Source organism: Saimiri boliviensis, chromosome 12 (assembly GCF_048565385.1).
Source record: "Saimiri boliviensis isolate mSaiBol1 chromosome 12, mSaiBol1.pri, whole genome shotgun sequence".
In the NCBI taxonomy this organism is placed as follows: Eukaryota; Metazoa; Chordata; class Mammalia; order Primates; family Cebidae; genus Saimiri; species Saimiri boliviensis.
The window spans coordinates 46,893,155-46,912,248 of NC_133460.1; the positions used below are offsets into that span (position 1 = coordinate 46,893,155).

At 38.0% G+C, this 19,094-nt stretch overlaps 1 protein-coding gene across 6 annotated transcripts in view; it reads right to left on the reverse strand.

The window, feature by feature from the left end:
• Positions 1–19,094, reverse strand: part of CTNNA3 (catenin alpha 3) — a 1,773,069-nt gene that overhangs the window by 1,613,491 nt on the left and 140,484 nt on the right. The window lies entirely within an intron of this gene.

Consider the following 19,094-nt stretch of genomic DNA (forward strand, 5'->3'; position numbering starts at 1 on the left):
AAAAAAAACTTCATCTTTTAGGATACACCTCTGCTTTTAAATTTTAATAAAACAGTACAGTGCATGTATAATTTCAAGTCATAATGAGGAAGCATTAAAAAGTGCTTACATTTCAATCATGGAAACAAATTTTTGAAGAGGTAGTTGCTTACATGATATTTTGCTATATATGATATATGATCTGGCTTGCCTCTCGAAAAATATCTATGCAGAATAGGTCACCCAACAAACTTCAGCAAGGAAGATCTTTCAGAGCTTGTATTTTGAGAAGGAAGAAAAACTTAACATTTTGATGATCAAAGCATATGTGGTATGTTCAGCAAACATTTATTCATTTCTGCTCTGTAACACAGATGAGCTACAAACAGATGAGTTATGATCAGAAAGAGAGTTCTGATCAGTTCTGCTGAATCAGAATACTCCCATTCTTTTTAAATCAGATCCTAGATAAATACAAAGGTGAAAAATTGCAATGAATCACAGTCTGCTACTAATAATTAATTAAGCTAAGGAAGCTCACAAGAAATTGGATTCTTGGTTTATTTTAGTAAATTAGAACGTACTTTGGAGGGTTAGTGATTGAAAATGTCAAGTAATGTAATTAGCAAGATATTTGCATTTGCTCTCTCTTTATGTCATTTATTTCCCATATTCTCACTCTGTACCATTAGACAGGTTCCTATAGACAGAGACTTCACTATCTTAAACAACCCAGAACTCCACTGTGACTATGATGCCGTGAGGCAAGCTAATAAGATTTTATAGAATATAATTAAGTTTCCAGGGAAATGACTTGACCCTTACTATATCAAACTCTATGAAATAAGTCATATTAAAATGGCATTCTACTGAACTAAATCCCTAATTTCATGAAAGCAACATGTTTATCTCAATCCAAGGTGACAGCGTGGAAATAAATGGGAAATAACAGTGCTAAGCTTCCATGGCAGGACAGTAAATTAATCCCAACACATACTCATTTAGGACCTACTATGCACAAGGCCCTATGACTATAAAAGACATTTCCTTCCCTGAAGGAACTTAGACCATTGAGAAACTAGACATGAAATTTGGAAATGAGATGGACACTGACATTTACTGAGTGCCTGCTCAGCCCCAGGTACTTTATGCTTTTAAATTTAATCTTCACAAGAACCACAGGAGTTCTTATTTTTCTTTTCTTTCTACAATTGAGTAAAGTGGGATTCAGAACGTTTGACTAAACAGTGTTTTACTACAACATTCATGTTCTTTCTACTCCATCCTTAACTCTAACACAAGGCAAAATAGTAAAGAGAGTGCAAAGAAAAGATAAAGGTAACATTGGTGAAAACTCAGAAAAACTGATACTGACTGAGGGACTCAGACCACGTAGAAGACCTAAGAGAAACTGAATTGGGCCCCAAAGGACAGTAAGTCTTTTCAGAGTCTGACATAGACAGAAATTCCACCCATCACTTTAAACAAGCCAAAAGCCGTTCATTTTTTCCCACTTGTAACAAAATAAACAAGTTCCTTTCAACATAACTTTATTGACCTTTACGTGAAATATTTATCAAGTTGTATGATCATTTCTGTGCCTTGCCCATTTCTTGGTTTATTCTATGTTCAAGTCAAACTAAAACCTTATTAAGATTCTAAAAAATTTGAGTAATTTTATCTATGATTTCATTAATACAAGCTATTTTACCGACAAATCCATTTAACTCTAAAGCATGGCATCCCCAAACTATGGCCCGCGTGCTGCATGTGGCCCCCTGAGGCCATTCATCCGGCCCTCCACCACACTTCAGGAAGGGGCACCTCTGTCATTGGTGGTCAGTGAGAGGAGCACAGTATGTGGCGGCCCTCCAACGGTCTGAGGGACAGTGAACTGGCCCCCTGTGTAAAAAGTTTGGGGATGCCTGTAACCCCTGCACTTTGTCTTCCCTAGGAAATATTAGCTCTACTTCTTAAATATTTCTTCTTCATATTTATCTCTGTGAACTTTATACAACTCCAAATGGAATCTTAAGAGCAAACACACTCGTAAAAAGTGTTCAAAATAATAAACACAGAAAACCAACACTTCCAAGTAATATGTCCATGGCCAAAGAAGAAATGGAGAAAATCCAATAACAACACATCATCACAAAAACGTTCTAATTAAAGGGTCAGAGTTTGTGTAATATGGAGATTTTGGCTTGAACTTTTGTTATCAGGAATGATATCCTCCATTTATTAGTAATAAAGAGTTCAAAACACGCTAAAACCATGATAATTTCATTCATTTAAGCAGTTTTTGATTACAACACCAATTGTCAAGGAGAGGTCATACGAAACCCGTGATGTAGCTTTGGCTTAGCTCCCTATTAAACACACCCCATCCCCATCTGCATACATGTACACTTAAAGATGCTAAAGAGTAAAAGCAATAATCTTACTTTGCAAATGATGCTGAGGTATGGAAGATAAAAGTTAGGTCGAGGTCTAGACTTTAAAGAGCATTCACTTGCTGTACAGAATCTCAGGAGTTTAATTACAAACCATCATTACAGTGAACCAGCAACCAACAGAATGGGAAAAAAAAATGCAATCTACCCATCTGACAAAGGGCTAATATCCAGAATCTACAAAAAACTAACAGATTTACAAAAAAAAAAAAAAAAAAACTCATTCAAAAGTGGGTGAAGGATATGAACAGACACTTTTCAAAAGAAGACATTTATGAGGCCAACAACATATAAAAAATGCTCATCATCACTGGTCATTAGAGAAATGCAAATCAAAGGCACACTGAGATACAATCTCTCACCAGTTAGAATGGTGATCGTTAAAAAATCTGGAAACAGATGCTGGAGAGGATGTGGAGAAATAGGAACACTTTTACACTGTTGGTAGGAGTGTAAATTAGTTCAACCATTGTGGAAGACAGTGTGGCGATTCCTCAAGGACATAGAAATAGAAATTTCATTTGACCCAGCAATTCCAATACTGGGTATATATCCAAAGGATTATAAATTGTTCTGTTATAAAGACACACGCACACATATGTTCGTTGTAACACTGTTTACAATAGCAAAGATATGGAACCAACCCAAATGCCCATCAATGACAGACTGGACAAGGAAAATGTGGCATATATACACCATGGAATACTATGCAGCCGTAAAAAACTATGAGTTTGTGTCCTTTGTAAGGACATGGACAAATCTGGAAACCATCATTCTCAGCAAACTGACACAAGAACAGAAAAACAAACACCTCATGTTCTCATTCATAGGCGGATGTTGAACAATGAGAACACAGGGAGAGGACACAGGGAGAGGAGCAGCACACACTGGCGTCTGTTGTGGGGGGATAGGGAAGGGACATCAGGGGATAGGGAGGTTGGGGAGGGATAACATGGGGAGAAATGCCAGACATAGATGATGGGGTGATGGAGGTAGCAAACCACATTGCCATGTATATACCTATGCAGCAATCCTGCATGTTCTGAACATGTACTCCAGAGCCTAAAGTGCAATAAAATACATATATATATAAAATAAACATAAAAATTAAAATATATATTACATAAAATTATATATATAATTATATATATATATATGTAATTATCTTACCAGAAGAAAAAAAGCATTCACTTGGCTTGAAGATTTTTCTAATAGGCCACAATGCTTAATCATTGAAACAAACCTCCAAGATTTTCTATATTTGTTCAGTACATGATAATTTTCTTATATTGATTATTTCTCCAAGTAAATGATCTCCCAGTTGGAAACAAGTTGGGAAAGGAAGCACAATTAATTGAAGAGATTTTTAATATTCCTGGATTTTACTTGTTCAGAGTTTTGAGTGGGAATTTAAAATGAGCAAAAAAAAAAAAAAAAAAAAAAAAAAAAAAACAGAATAATTTATTGAAACTTGAATTTATCATGTGTTTTTCTTAACCCATTATAAACCAAACTCAAACTTTAAAAAGCTTGGTAAATTAGACTAAACCCAAAACAAACCTTGGACATACAACATAAGAATGAGTAGATGGAAACAATATCCCTAAGCCCAACACTTGCTGGAAAAGTAAGCATTGTCAACATTTCTCATCAAATTATTTCTGCTCAGAGATAATAATAGTAATCCACCAAATAAAACAACAGAAACCATAATTGCTCATCTCACATTCAAATAGCTGACAAATTGTTTTGCAAGAAAGAGAAGCATAGAAAAGGTAACAGGGAAATGCCTACTTTGTCTCAACAGTCCCTTTTCCCAAATACATTTGTTCTCCTTTTTCCTGACAATACATATATAAATAAATCTAAGCCAATGTTCTATACAAATTATGCATCCAATGAGTTTGTGTAAATTATGTAGCTTCGTGGAGTAATTTTAGAAGGAAATGAAGAAATAGGCTGAAACAGCAGGAAAAAAAATGCAGCCAAGGCTCTGGCAAATAAAGTTTTCCTCGCCCTCACCGCCAATGCCCTGGTTTCCTTTTGTAATCACATCGATTGACTCAAATAACTCTAGAGCTCCAATAGCCTACTCATTCCCATAATTTAAAAACATCAAGTAGCATTGCTCCAAAACAAGAGCCAGCTCCACAGTCATCATTTTCTCTTATTTAAAATTTCATGTATTTATACAAGGTGCTGAGTGCTACCTGTAATATAAAAAGAAATCCCATGTTCGTAGTATCATGTGTACAAAAGGGTATACAATAAGTGCCTGATGGAAAGCATTATATCACCAAGTATGATCTTAGTGTCCCTAAATCGTCTGTTTGAAACAATGCCAAAAGGTTCTGGAGATTAAAGCAGAAAGAAAGAATAGTCAAAAAATAATATATTGATGCGCTATAAACATTAATATTTAGAGTAAAAAGAAATTGTTTTAAGCACAAGAAATGGCTAATCGACCTTACTTAAATATGGCAACCACAGAACACTGAAAAATACAGAGAAAGAAATTATTTAATGTTTCTGAACTTAATCCATTGACTTTAATACATATTTTCCAAATGAACTTACAAGATGATAATACCACTCATTAAAAGGAAGTTTACAACTGAAGCAGAAAATTAAAGCTTACATACATATCTCAAATGATTTTTTTGCTGTAAGAAATGATTTTAAAAATTAAGAACATAGAACAAAACTGGGTTTGAGATCTAAATTATAAATAGTTCTATGTAGGTAAAGTCACACTGGTCTTGAAGTCTGATGTTCAAGTCCTTGCTATGGCATTTATTAACTGCATCACTTTGGACAAGTCATTACTATTATAATTTTTTATTGTGCTATCTATAACACAGGACAAATTGTCTTTGCCTGCCTATTTCATTCAGTTGTTGTGAAATCAGCTGAGGAAAAATGAAAGACATTCATTCAACAAATATTTGTCAATGAGAAACATACCAGACATGTAAAAAACAGGGAAACAAAAGAGAAATCGCTCTTACCCTAACAGATTTTACAATCTAGCTTTATTGGTTACTATTTTATAAACTTAAAAGTTCCATAAAATTGAAAAGACCATTGTCATTAAGCTCATGACAACTTTCAGTAGTGAACAAGGACTGAACAAAAGAGTCATTCAATAATTGTTTCCAGAGTAGCGTCACTGTGCAAAGCACTGGGCTCGACACTGTGAGAAGCATCAAATTTATGGTGAGGCTTTGGTGGAAAGAGGATGAAATAATTGATGCCTTATGAAAAGTTTGACCGGGCACAGTGGCTCAACCCTGTCATCCCAGCACTTTGGGAGGTCGATGCTTGTGGATCACTTGAGATCAAGAGTTCAAGACCAACCTGGCCAACATGGTGGAACCCTGTCTCTACTGAAAATACAAAAATGTGTGGTGGCATGCACCTGTAATCCCAGCTACTCAGGCGGCTTATGCAGGAGAATTGCCTGAGTCCAGGAGGCAGAGGTTGCAGTGAGTTGAGATCACACCACTACACTCCAGCCTGGATGACAGAGCAAGACTCCATCTCAAAAAAACAAATGAATGAACGAACAAAAAAATGCTACGGGCAATGCCCCCAAATAAATCAGCAGCTTACAAATGGATAACCCATTTTGAGAAGGGTCAAGATGATGTTGAAGACAGCCCACAATAGCAGACTATCCACATCATTTTGCAAGGAGAAAATTACTCGTTTGTGCCCTAGTTGAAGAGGAACAACAATTAACAACAGAAGCAATAACCAACATCTGGACATTTGAACTGGTTCATCTTGCACAATTCTGACTCAAAATTTTAAGTTGAGCAAAGTTTTCCCTTGATGAGTGCCAAAATTGTTGCACACAGATCAGTTGCAGGTAAGACCAGAGCTTTCAACGAAATGTTTTAACAATTTTAATTTCATCAAGCTGCTTAACTGTTCCTTTGGAGAAATGTAACAAAAGATAAAACATGGATTTACCAGAATGATCCTGAAGACTGAGCCCAATCAAAGCAATATCTACTGAGAGGTGGAAGTGGTCCTGTCAATGCAAAAGCAAGCCAGTCAAGAGCAAAGGTCATGGTGACAGTTTTTTAAGATGCTCAAAGAATTCTGTTTGTTGATTTTCTGGAGGGCCATGGAATGACAGTATCTGTTTATTATGAGAGTGTTTTGAAAAAGCTAGCCAAAGCTTTCGCAGAAAAACACTGGAAAAGCTTCACCAGAGAGTCCTCCTCCACCACAATGCTCCTGCTCATTCTGCTCCTTCCTCTCGTCAAACAAAGGCAATTTTGCAAGTTTCAACAGAGAATCATTAGGCATCCAACTTACGGTCCTGGTTTGGCTCCTTCTGACTTCTTTTTGTTTCTAAATCTCAAAAAAATATTTAAAAGGCACTCATATTTCTTCAGTTAATAGTGTAAAAAAGACTGCATTGGCATGGTTAAATTCCAGGACACTTGATTCTTTAGGGACAAACTAAGTGGCTGGTATTATTTACAAAGCGTCTTCAACTTGATAAAGCTTATGATGAGAAACAAAGTTTATATTTTTTATCTTTTAATTCCAATTTTCTATGAACTTTGTGAAGTCCCCACATCATTACCCTGCTTAATATTCTTAAATGATTTCTTCTTAGCTTTCAGACGATAGTTCAAACTTTGTAACTTAGCACATGGCCCTTTCAAATTAAGTCTATGCCTACCTCTCTACCTCTCTTGTTCCTCCCACACAGTTCACCCTTCATCTCAGCCGTTCAAGACTATTACAAGTCTTTCAGCATATACCTTTCTCTACAGGTAAAATGCCCTCTGCCCAGCTACCTTCTTTCTCTCATCAACTCTTGAAACTGAGCCACATAGTATTCATTCAACACATCCTCTCTTAATATAATTCCCACCTCCACAACACTTTTTAAATTTTTTTTTAGTTATACTTTAAGTTCTGGCATACATTTGCAGAACATGCAGGTTTGCTACACAGCTTTACACATGCCATGGTGGTTTGCTCCACTCACCAACCTGTCATCTACATTAGGTATTTATCCTAATGCTATTCCTCCCCCAACCCCGAATCCTGACAGGCCCCAGTATGTGATGTTCTTCTTCATGTGTCCACGTGTTCTCAGTGTTCAACTACCACTTATGAGTGAGAATATGCAGTGTTTGGTTTTCTGTTCTTGTGTTAGTTTGCTAAGGATGATTGTTTCTAGCTTCATCCATGTCCCTGCAAAGGACATGGACTCATCCTTTTTATGACTGCATAGTATTCCATGGTGTCTATGTGCCACATTTTCTTTATCCAGTCTATCACTGATGGGCATTTGGGTTGGTTCCAAGTATTTGCTATTGGGAACAGTGCTGCAAGAAACATATGTGTGCATGTGTCTTTAGAGTAGAATGATTTATAATCTTTTGGGTATATAACCAGTAATGGGATTGCTAGGTCAAATGGTATTTCTGGTTCTAGATCCTTGAGGACTCACCACACTGTCTTCCACAGTGGTTGAACTAATTTACACTCCCAACAACAGTGTAAAAGTGTTCTTATTTCTCCATATCATCTACAGCATCTGTTGTTTCCTGACTTTAATGATCATCATTGTAACTGGTGTGAGATGGTATCTCATTGTGGTTTTGATTTGCATTTCTCTAATGACCAGTGATGATGAGCTTTTTTAAAATGTTTGTTGGACACATAAATGTCTTCTTTTGAGAAGTGTCTGTTCACATCCTTCACCCATTTTTTGATTGGGTTCTTTTATTTTCTTGTAAATTTGTTTAAGTTCTTTGTAGATTCTGGATATTCATTTTTTGTCAAATGGATAGATTGCAAAAATTTTCTCCGATTTTCTAGGTTACCTGTTCACTCTGATGATACTTTCTTTTGCTGTACAGAGGCTATTTAGTTTAATTAGATCCCATCTGTCAATTTTGGTTTTTGTTGCCATTGCTTTTGGTGTTTTAGTCATGAAGTCTTTGCCCATGCCTATGTCCTGAACGGTATTGCTTATGTTTGCTTCTAGAGTTTTTATGGTTTTATGTCTTACATTTAAGTCCTTAATCCATCTTGAGTTAATTTTTGCATAAGGTGTAAGGAAAGGGTCCAGTTTCAGTTTTCTGCATATGGCTAGCCAGTTTTCCCAACATCATTTATTAAATAGGGAATCCTTTCATTGCTTGTTTTTGTCAGGTTTGTCAAAGATCAGGCAGTTGTAGAAGTGTAGTATTATTTTGTGGGCCTCTGTTTGATTCCATTGGTCTATATATCTGTGTTGGTACCAATACCATGCTGTTTTGGTTACTGTCACCTTGTAGTATAAAGTCAGGTAGCATAATGCCTCCAGCTTTGTTCTTTTTGCTTAGGATTGTCTTGGCTATATGGACTCTTTTTTGGTTCCATATGAAATTTAAAGTAGTTTTTTCTACTTCTGTGAAGAAAGTCAATGGTAGCTTGATGGGGATAGCTCCATAAGTTACTTTGGGCTGTATGGCCATTTTCACAAGATTGATTCTTCCTATCCACGGGCATGGAATGTTTTTTCATTTGTTTGTGTCCTCTCTTATTTCCTTGGGCAGTGATTTGTATTTCTCCTTGAAGAGGTCCTTCACATCCCTTCTAAGTTGTATTCCTAGGAATTTTATTCTCTTTGTAGCAATTGTGAATGGCAGTTCACTCATGATTTGGCTCTCTATTATTGGTATATAGGAATGCTTGTGATTTTTTTGCACATTGATTTTGTATCATGAGAATTTGCTGAAGTTGCTTATCACCTTAGGAAGATTTGAGGCTGAGATGACGGGTTCTTCTAAATATACAATCATGTCATCTGCAAACAGAGACAATTTGACTTCCTCTCTTCCTACTTGAACACGCTTTATTTCTTTCTCTTTCTTGATTGCCCTGGCCAGAACTTCCAATACTATGTTGAAAAGGAGTGGTGAGAGAGGGCATCCTTGTCTTGTGCCTGTTTTCAAAGGGAATACTTCCAGCTTTTGCCCATTCAGTATGATATTGGCTGTAGGTTTGTCATAAATAGTTATTATTTTGAGATATGATTCATCAGTACCTAGTTTATGGAAAGTTTTTAGCATGAAGAGGTATTGAATTTTATCAAAGGCCTTTTCTGGATGTATTGAGATAATCATGTGGTTTTGTCATTGGTTCTGTTTATGTGTTGAACTACATTTACTGATTTGCATATGTTGACCCAGCCTTGCATCCCAGGGATAAAGTCAACCTGATCATGGTGAATACTGGCAAACCGAATTCAGCAGCACATCAAAAAGCTTTTTTGATGTGCTGCTGAATTCGGTTTGCCAGTATTTTATTGAGGATTTTCACATCAATGCTCATCAGGGATATTGGCACAACATTTTTTTGTTGTATCTCTGCCAGGTTTGGTATCAGGATGATGCTGGACTCACAAAATGAGTTAGGGAGAAGTCCTTTTTCTATTGTTTGGAATAGTTGCAGAAGATAGGGTACCAGTTCCTCTTTGTACCCCTGGTAGAATTTGGCTGTGAATCCATCTGATCCTGGGCTTTTTTTGGTTGGTAGGCTGCTAATTACTGCCTTAATTTCACAACTTGTTATTGGTCTATTCAAGGATTCAACTTCTTCCTGATTTAGTCTTGAGAAAGTGTATGTGTCCAGGAATTTATCCATTTCTTCTAGATTTTCTACTTTATTTGCCTTGAGGTGTCTATAGTATTCTCTGATGATAGTCTGTATTTCTGTGGGATCAGTGGTAATCTCCCCTGTATCATTTTTTATTGTGTATACTTGATTCTTCTCTCTTTTCTTATTAGTCTGGCTAGCAGACTATCTATTTGTTAATCTTTTCAAAAAAAACAAGCTCCTGGATTTATTGACTTTTTTTTTTTTGAGGCGTGTTTCATGTCTCTATCTCCTTCAGTTATGCTCTGATCTTAGTTATTTCTTGTTTTCTGCTAGCTTTTGAATTTGTTTGCTCCTGCTTCTCTAGCACTTTTAATTGTGATGTTAGGGGGTCAATTTTAGATCTTTCCTACTTTCTCCTGTGGGCATTTAGTGCTATAAATTTTCCTCTGAGAACTGCTTTAGCTGTGTCCCAGAGATTCTGGTATGTTGTGTCTTTGTTCTCATTGGTTTCAAAGAACTTCTTTATTTCTGCCTTAATTTTGTTATTTACCCAGTAGTCATTCAGGAGCAGGTTGTTCAGTTTCCATGTAGTTATGCAGTTTTGAGTGAGTTTCTTAATCTTGAGTTATAATTTGATTGCACTGTGATCAGAGAGACTGTTTGTTATTATTTTCCTTCTTATGCATTTGCTGAAGAATGTTTTTCTTCCAATTATGTGGTCAGTTCTAGAATAAGTGCAATGTGGTGCTGAGAAGAATGTATATTTTGTTGATTTGGTGGAGAGTTCTGTAGATGTCTATTAGGGGCACTTGGTCCAGAGCTGAGTTCAAGTCCTGGATATCCTTGTTAATTTTCTGTCTCATTGATCTAATATTGACAATGGAGTGTTAAAGTCTCCTACTATTATTGTGTGGGAGTCTAAGTCTCTTTGTAGGTCTCTAAGCACTTGCTTTATGAATCTGGGTGCTCCTTTATTGTGCATATACATTTAGGTTAGTTATCTCCTCTTGTCGCATTCACCCCTTTACCACTATCTACTGCCACTCTTTGTCTTTTTTATTTTTGTTGGTTTAAAGTCTGTTTTATAAGAGACTAGGATTGCAAACCCTGCTTTTTTATGGCTTTCCATTTGCTTGGTAACTCTTCCTCCATTCCTTTATTTTGAGCCTATGTGTGCCTTTGCACATGAGATGGGTTTCCTGAATACAGCACAACAATGGGTCTTGACTCTTTTTCCAATTTGCCAGTCTGTGTCTTTTAATTGGGGCATTTAGCCCATTTACATTTAAGGTTAATATTGTTATGTGTGAATTTGATCCTGTCATTAAGATGTTAGCTGGTTATTTTGCCTGCTGGTTGATGCAGTTTCTTCATAGTATCAATGGTCTTTACAATTTGGTATGTTTTTTGCAGTGGCTAATACCAGGTTTCCTTTCCATGTTTAGTGCTTCCTTCAGGAGCTCTTGTTAAGGCAGGCCTAATGGTGTCAAAATCTCTCAGCATTTGCTTGTCTGTAAAGGATTTTATTTCTCCTTCACTTGTGAAGCTTAATTTGGCTGGATATAAAATTCTGGGTTGGAAATTCTTTACTTTAAAAATGTTGAATATCGGCCCCCACTCTCTTCTGGCTTGTAGGGTTTTGGCAGAGAGATCTGCTGTTAGTCTGATGGGCTTCCCTTTGTGGGTAACCTGATCTTTCTCTTTGTCTACACTTAACATTTTTTCCTTCATTTCAGCCTTGGTGAATCTGACGACTATGTGTCTTGGGATTTCTCTTCTCAAGGAGTATCTTTGTGGTGTTCTCTTTATTTTTCTGAATTTTAATGTTGGCCTGTCTTGCTAGGTTGGAGAAGTTCTCCTGGATAATATCCTGAAGTGTGTTTTCCAGCTTGGTTCCATTCCCCCTGTCACTTTTAGGCACACCAGTCAAACATAGGTTTGGTCTTTTCACATAGCCCCATAATTCTTGGAGGCTTTGCTCATTTCTTTTCATTCTTTTTTCTCTAATCTTGTCTTTGCTCTTTATTTAATTAAGTTGATCTTCAATCTCTGATATCCTTTCTTCTGCTTGATCAATTCTGCTATTGATACTTGTGTATGTTTCACAAAGTTCTCATGCTATGTTTTTCAGCTCTGTCAGGTCATTTATGTTATCTTCTAAACTGGTTATTCTAGTTAGCGATTCCTGCAACCATTCTTCATGGTTCTTAGCTTCCTTGCATTGGGTTAGAACATGCTCCTTTGGCTTAGAGGAGTTTGTTATTACCGACCATATGAAGCCTTCTTCTGTCAATTCATCAAACTCATTCTGTATCCAGTTTTGGTCCCTTGCTAGTGAGTTGTGATCCTCTGGAGAAGAGGCACTCTGGTTTTTGGAATTTTCAGCCTTTTTGCACTTGTTTCTCCCCATCTTCATGGATTTATCTACCTTTGATCATTGATGCTGGTGACTTTCAAATTAGGTTTCTGAATGAGCATCCTTTTCGCTGATGTTGATAGTATTCCTTTCTGTTAGTTTTCCTTCTAATATTCAGGTCCCTCTGCTGCAGACCTGCTGGAGTTTGCTGGAGATCCACTCCAGACCTTGTTTGCCTGGGTATCACCAGCGGAGGCTGCAGAACAGCAAAGATTGCTGCCTTTTCCTTCCTCTGGAAGCTTCATCCCAGAGCAGCACCCACCAGATGCCAGCCAGAGCTCTCCTGTATGAGATGTCTGTTGACAACTGTTTGGAGGTATCTCCCTGTCAGGAGGCATGAGGGTCAGGGACCCACTTGAGGAGACAGTCTGTCTCTTAACAGAGCTTGAGCACTGTACTGGGAGATCCACTGCTCTCTTCAGGGCCAGCAGGCCAGAACATTTAAGTCTGCTGAAAGTGTGCCCACAGCCACCCCTTCCATCAGGTACTCTGTCTCAGAGAGATGGAAGTTTTACATATAAGCCCTTGACTGGAGATGCTGCCTCCTTTCAGAGATACCCTACCCAGAGAGGAGGAATCTAGAGAAGCAGTTTGGCTACATCTTTGCCGAGCTGCAGTGGGCTCCACCCAGTTCGAATTTCCCACAGCTTTGTTTACACTGTGAGGGTAAATTTGCCTACTCAAGCCTCAGAAATGGTGGACTCCCCTCCCCCACCAAGCTCAAGTATCCCAGTTCGACTTCATACTGCTGTGCTGGCAGCAAGAATTTCAAGCCAGTGCATCTTTGTTTGCTGGGCTCCATAGGGGTGGAATCTGCTGCGCTAGCCCACTTGACTCCCTGGCTTCAGCCCCCTTTCCAGGGGAGTAAACAGTTCTGTCTTGCTAGGGTTCCAGGTGCCACTGGGGTATGAAATAAACTCCTGCAGCTAGCTCGGTGTCTCTTCAAATGGCTGCCTAGTTTTGTGCTTGAAACCCAAGCCCTGGTGGCATAGGCACCTGAGGGAATCTCCTGGTCTGCAGGTTGCAAAGACCATGGGAAAAGTGTAGTATCTGGGCTGGAGTGCACCATTCCTCCTGGCACAGTCTCTCATGGCTTCCCTTGGCTAGAGGAAGGAGTTCCCTGACCCCTTGTACTTCCTGGGTGATGCAGTATCCCACCGTGCTTCAGTTCACCCTTCATGGGTTGCACCCACTCAGTCCCAGTGAGATAAGCCAGTACCTCAGTTAGAAATACAGAAATCACCCACCTTCTGCATTGATCTCACTGGGAGCTGCTGCAGACCAGAGTTTTTCCTATTTGGATATCTTGCCAGCCACCCCTCCTCCATAACACTTTGTACCAGCCTCTACCATAACAACATATTGTTAATTTACTTTTTATCTAGCTTGTAAATTCCTGGAGAACAGGATCATGATGGTATTTTTAAAAATTTGAATCCATAGCACATACTAGAGTGATAGTGACTGCCACAAAGTAAGCACACAAAAAATAAACCATTTGCTGAGGTGATTAATTAACCAAATCAGAGATAACTGGAAAGATGTTGATTCTTTCTTAAAAAATAAAAATTTTACATAATTTAAATTTATATGGTCAAATGTCATAAAATTTCAATTAAACAGGAAGAATAATCTCAAGAGATCTATTGTACATCCTGGTGGCTACAGTTAATACCAATAAATTATATATATGAAAATTGCTAGAATGTGTTCTATCAAAAAGGTGATAAGTATACAAGGTAATGCACATATACTAAATAGGTTGAGTTAGCCATTCCACAATGTGTGCGTGTGTGTGTGTGTGTATATATATATATATATATATATACACATATATATATATTTAAACATCATGTTATATACCATAAATATATATAACTTTTACTTATCAAAATAGGGGATATAGAAGGGATGGTTAATGGATATAAAAATAAAGTTACATAGATGAAAATCTGGTGTTTGGTAGCATAAGGGAAAGACCATAGTTAACAATCAATAATTTATCACATATTTCAAAATAACTGAAAGAGTGGAATTAGAATGTTCCTAACACCAAAAAATAATAAATGCTTGCAGTGATGGATATTCCAGTTACTCTGATTTGATCATTATACATTACATGCTTTTATCAAAATATCACATGTACCCCATGAATAAGTACAACTATTATGTATCTATAGTAATTAAAAATAAAATTAAAAATATATACTTTTTTGAAAAAAATAATTCTTCTTCCCTAAGATTTCCAATAGGAAATTCATGACAAATCCAGCAAGTATACCCTATTTATCTCTATTTCTTATTTTTCCTCTTACATCTTGATATGGCTTGGCTGTGTTCCCACCCAAATCTCATCTTGAATTTTAACTCCCACAATTCCCACGTGTCATGGGAGGAATCCAGTGAGAGGTGAATAAATTATGGGAGCAGGTCTTTCCTGACTGTTCTCATGATAATGATTCAGCCTCATGAGATCTGATGGTTTTAAAAACAGGAGTCTCCCTACACAAGCTCTCTCTTTGCCTGCTTCCATCCACATAAGACGTGACTTGCTCCTCCTTGACTTCTGCCATGATTGTGAGGCCTCCCCAGCCATGTGGAACTGAAAGTCCATTAAACTTCTTTCATTTGCAAATTGCTCAGTCTCAGGTATGTCTTTATCGGCAGCATGACTATATAGTAAATTGGTAATACAGTAATAGAGTAATATTGTAAATTGGTACCAGTAGAGTGGAGTGCTGCTGTAGATATCAGAAAATGCGGAAGCAACTTGGGATCTGGGTAACAGGAAGGGGTTGGAGCTGTTTGGAGGGCTCAGAAGAAATCAAAATGTGGGAAGGTTTGGAACTTAGAGACCAAGAAGTTGGTCTCTAGGACGTTGAGTGGCTCTGCCCAAAATGCTGATAGTGATATGGGCAATAAAGCCCAGACTGAGTGGAAATAAGGAACTTGATGGGAACTGGAGCAAAGGTGACTCTTGTTATGTTTTAGCAAAGAGATTGGCAGCATTTTGCCCCTGCCCTAGAGATCTGTGAAACTTTTAACTTGAGAGAGATGATTTAGAGCATCTGGTGTAATAAACTTCTAAGCAGCAAAGCATTCAATAAGTGACTTGGGTACTGTTAAAGGCATTCAGTTTTATAAGGGAAGCAGAGCATAAAAGTTTGGAAAATTTGCAGCCTGACAATGTGATAGAAAAGAAAATCACATTTTCTGAGGAAAAAATAGAGCCAGCTGCAGAAATTTGCCTAAGTAATGAGGAGCCAAATGTTAATCCCCAAGACAATGGGGAAAATGTCTCCAGGACACATTAGAGGTCTTCACAGTGGCTCCTCCCATTACAGGCCAGGAAGCCTAAGAGGAAAAAGTGGTTTCGTGGTCCAGGCCCAAGGTCCCCGTGCTCTGTGCAGCCTAGGGACTTGGTGCCCTTTGTCCCAGCTGCTCCAGCCATGGCGGAAAGGGACTAATGTCAAGCTAGACCTGTGGCTTCAGAAGCCTTTGCAGTTTCCATGTGATGTTGAGCCTGCAAGTACACAGAAGGCAAGAATTGAGGTTTGGGAACCTCCACCTAGATGTCAGAGAATTTATGGAAACACTTGAATGTCCAGGTAGAAGTTTGCTTCAGGGCAGAGCTCTTATGGAGAACCTCTGCTAGGACACTGTGGAAGGGAAATATGGTGTTGGAGCCTCCACACAGTCCCCACTAGGCACTGCCCAGTGGAACTGTGAGAAGAGGGCCACTGTCCTCCAGACCTACCCCAGAATGAAAGATCCACTGGTAGCTTGCACTATGCACCTGGAAAAGCTACAGACACTCAATGGCAGCCCATGAACCCAGCCGGGGGGAGACTGTGTCCTGCAAAGCCACAGGGGCAGAGCTTCCCAAGACCATGAGAACCCACCTCCTGAATCAGCATGATCAAGACATGTGAGGCATGGAGTCAAAGGAAATCATTTTGGAGCTTTAGGACTTGACTGTCCTGCTGGATTCTAGACTTGCATGGGGCCTGTAGCCCCTTTGTTTTGACCAATTTCTCCTACTTGGAACAGCCGTATTTACCCAATGCCTATACCCTCATTGTATCTAGGAAGTAACTAACTTGCTTTGATTTTACAGGCTCATAGGCAGAAGGGACTTGCCTTGTCTCAGATGAGACGTTGAACTGTGGACTTCCGAGTTAATGCTGAAATGAGTTAAGACTCTGGGGAAATGTTGAGAAGGCATGATTGGTTTTGAAATGTGAGGACATGAGATTTGGGAGGTGCCAGCTGGCAGAATGATATGGTTTGGCCATGTCTCTGCACAAATCTCATCTTGAATTATAACTCCCACAATTCCCACATGTCATGGGAGAAACCAGGTGGGAGGTGATTGAATTATGGGGTAGGTCTTTCCTGCACTGTTCTCATGATAGTGAATAAGTCTCACAAGATCTGATGGTTTTAAAAACAGGAGTTTCCCTACACAAGTTCTCTCTTTGCCTGCCACCATCCACATAAAATGTGACTTGCTCCTCCTTGCTTTCTGCCATGATTGTGAAGCCTCCCCATCTATGTGGACCTGTAAGTCCATTAAACCTCTTTCTTTCATAAATTGTCAAGCCTCAAATATGTCTTTATCAATAACATGAAAACAAACTAACATATATCTTAAATACCAGTGTTGACTTCTTTTTCTTTACATCTTAATATGCTTTTACATATTTTGCCTAAGATCGTCCACAAAATATACATAGCTTCTAACAGCTCTTAATTATACAGTAATTTTTCCTTTATCAGCTGCTGATGTCTTCAATAATAAAAGCCTTTAGAAAATCATTTTGTTGACACATATGTGCCTTTTAAAAAGAGGATGGCCTCAAAAAGTCTCAGCTGCCAATATGATAGTATGATTTTTCTGTCAATATAAATATTCATCATGGAATAATTGTTTGTCCAAAAATTATTTTTAAAATCATGTAGCAAATGTTAAATATACATTTGACAAAAGTTATTAAATTCTGGAACTGTCTTCTATAAGACACTGGTCTATTACCTAATGCAAAGGGATCAACATTCCGACAACAAGCAAAACCTGACTATGGTATGATAAACGGAAAAAGCTGGAAAAGTTCGTTCAATTCAATAGTCAAATTTCCCTTCATTTTTAGGAGTAAGTCCAATATTTCTCTCCAAGGGCCAAAAAGTGGGAGCAAGATACCATGATGGAGAAATATGGGACAGGGAGAGAAAGCGAAAGAGAACTTACACCAGTTCTCACCAAGTAATTTATATCATATATTCATTCAATCTTCACAAGACCCTCTCAAGGTATTCAGAGTAAGTTTTATTCTCCCCATAACTCAGAAGAAGAAACCAAAGCTCACAGATTTTTAACTTTCCCAAAATTACCCAGCTAATCAACAACAGAGCCAGGATTCAAGCAAGGTCTCCATGCTGCAAAAAGTCATGTTTTCTTCCCACATTGTCCTGACCCAGTAAACAGAAGCTATTCAAGCCTATTTTCTTCCAAATAAAATTAACCCTTAGAAATCTAGATGCCAGGCTGAGCACAGTGGCTCACACCTGTAATCCCAGCACTTTGGGACGCCGAGGCAGGCAGATCACCTGAGGTCAGGAGTTCAAGACCAGCCTGGCCAACATGGCAAAACTAAAAATACAAAAATTAGCTGGGCACAGTGGCATGCACTTGTAATCCCAGCCACTTCGGAGGCTGAGGCAAGACAATCACTTGAACTCAGGAGGCGGAGGTTGCAGTGATCCGAGACTGTGCCATTGGATGGTGCAAAAAGAGCAAAACTGTTTCAAAAGAAAAAAGAAATCCAGATGCCAATAAAACACGATGTGGAATTCTAAGAAGTACAAATAGTACAGAAACGTTTGAAACACTTGAACAGTAGCAAAGAGAGAAAAATGTTAACTTAAATTCCTATTAAAAAAAATTATAAACAATAGTGACAATAGAGCCAAAATACCTTTCCAAGTTTCTACAATTAATGAAATATTGAGGTAACGGCATTTTTTCCTCTGTCCCCTGTTACCTTTTATTTGGACTTGTTTTCCCCAAAAGAACACACATATTTCCCTAAGGAACTAGACACATTTAAAAGTGCCATGTCAGGAATCCTTGATTATTTAATTTGGCAGTACTTGTCCCTTTCGGGGTTGCTCAGTAACCCATATTTAAACTAGTTGCTTGTCTCAGACTATGTCCTTGTAAGTGTTCTATTGTAATTGCTTCTCCTGGGGCAGTCTCAGTGCAAAGAGTATAGTGTAATAGAAAGCTTTACAAAATCCAGAAATATACAGATACATGCTATTAAAAGAGAGTAACATCTCATTTATCTGACATCTGAAAGGAAATATACTTCAACAGGGTTGAAAAAATATGTAGAAAAAGTCATAAGAAGGAAAAAAGAATAAGGCCACTTTAAAAAAAAAAAAAAAACATTGTGCGCTCAGAGGAATTATTTAATGCTATGAAATAAACAAATAACAACCAAAAACAAAACAAAACACAAAATGTAGAAGGAACTTGTATAAGTGTCAGGAGGAGAAAAAAAAAGTACAGAAGCCTGCATGAAACAGTGAAGATGGGAGAAGAAAGACAGGCCTTTTTCCACTACATG